General features: G+C 39.9%; 1 non-coding gene across 1 annotated transcript; it reads right to left on the bottom strand.

The window, feature by feature from the left end:
* Window positions 1–1,280: 1,280 nt before the first annotated feature.
* LOC132541101 (small nucleolar RNA SNORA70) lies at window positions 1,281–1,414 on the bottom strand. Its single transcript, XR_009552277.1, has one exon. It is a non-coding gene; the product is annotated as a small nucleolar RNA SNORA70 (small nucleolar RNA).
* Between the last annotated feature and the right edge of the window lie 508 nt (window positions 1,415–1,922).

Genomic DNA, 1,922 nt, shown 5'->3' with positions numbered 1-1,922 from the left:
CCATCACCACAGTCCGGTCCAAAATGTTTTTTCTTCACCCCAAACAGAATGTTGACCCATTAAGCAATATCTCCTATTCCTTTATCCCCACTTCACATCTCAGGTAAATCCTCTTTTTGTTTCTATGAATTCACCTATACTAGATATTTCAAATAGGTAAGATAATAAATATAGTATGTACTTGTCTTTTTATGCCTGGCTTCTTCTCCTTCTCCTTCTTTCTTCCTCCTCTTTTTTTTTTTAAACCAGAGCACTGCTCAGCTTTGGTTTACGGTAGTGCAGGGGATTGAACCTGGGACTTTGGAGCCTCAGGCATGAGAGTCTGTTTGCATAACCATTATGCTATCTCCCCCCACCCCACATCTGGCTTCCAATGCTTTCAAGGTCCATCCAAATTGTAATATGTATCAAAACTTCCTTCTTATTTTGTAGACACCTGTCAGAGAGAGATCAGAAAATGTAAACCATTAGTGTAAACCATTAACTTCCCCAATGAAATAATTAAAAATGCAACAAAAATGTTTTGTATGGCTGAATAATAATCAGACATATTTTGTATACATATATACATCTATAAACATATATATATATATCTTACTTGTCTATTCATTTGTTGCTAAACACTTGGGCCATTTCCATCTTGTAGTGATTTTGAGTAGTTTCAGTGCTATGAATACCCTTTTACAAATATTGTTGGATAGCTGTTTTCAAGTCTTTAGGGTGTGTGGCTAGGAGTAAAAGCTGATGGATCATATAGTGACAGTATGCTTTTTTTAAAAAAAAAAAATCTTTATTTATTGGATAGAGATAGCCAGAATCGAGAGGAAAGGGGATATATAGAGAGAGACCTGCAGCACTGCCCCCTCCCCTCCACAGGTGGGGACCAGGGGCTTGAACCTGGGTCCTTGTGCACTGTAATGTGTGCTGTCAAGCAAGGGCATCACTGCCTGACCCATCAAACTGTTTTCAACAGTCACTGACTACTTTACATGCCCAACAGCAATATATAAAATCTCTGATTTCCCCACATCATCTCATTATTATCTATAGTGTATTTTTATTTTTGCCATTCTAATAGGTGTGAAGTGGTATCTCGCTCTTGTTTAATTTGTGTTTCTCTAATGATTCATGATCTTGAGTTTACTTTCATGTGCTTGTTGACCATTATGTATCATCAGTGTGGTCTGGCTACCATGCCCTGAAGCTTTCCAAAATCATCCTAAGGACCTGCCTGGAGCCTAAGATTAGGGATGGCAGAAAATGATTATTTAATGGGAAAAGGCTGTCTCCAGGCCCTGTTAGGACAACTCATACAAGCAACAGGTTGTAGACACTACCAGGAAGCCTGCTGCCTGCAGTTCTTGTACGCCAGGCCTCGTGGGAAATAGCACACAGTCAGCTTAATCGGCAGCAGAAAGTCCTGGATTTTGTCAAATGCTTTTTCTGCATAGGTCATATTTTTCTTTCATTCTCTCATTTACTTATTTATGACACCAAGGTCACAAACACGCAATTTTACTGCTTCTCAGCTGACAGTTTTTCATCTTTATGTCTTAGATAGAGATACAGAGAAGGAGAGAGCACAACACTACTCTACCACCTGGGAAACTTGCCCCCTTGTGGTGTCCATGATGCTCCCATGTGGCAGCAGGGCTCCAACTTGGCACCTTACGCATAGTACAGCATGCACTCACTGGCTAAGTTTTATCTCCCTGCCTGTTTTCTTGTTTTAAGATTTACCTACTTATTAGGGGAGGATGGAAGCGAGAACTGGCATAGTACTAGCGATCAAACTTGAGAGCTTGTACATACAAGTTCTGTGCACTACCACTGAACCACTTCCCCAGTCTCTTTCGATTTTTTAAAATTATTTCTCTTTATTATTAGATAGAGACAGCCAGAATTTGAGAGGGAAGGGGATG

Source organism: Erinaceus europaeus, chromosome 10 (genome assembly GCF_950295315.1).
Source record: "Erinaceus europaeus chromosome 10, mEriEur2.1, whole genome shotgun sequence".
In the NCBI taxonomy this organism is placed as follows: Eukaryota; Metazoa; Chordata; class Mammalia; order Eulipotyphla; family Erinaceidae; genus Erinaceus; species Erinaceus europaeus.
This window is presented reverse-complemented; position numbering and strand designations above follow the sequence as displayed.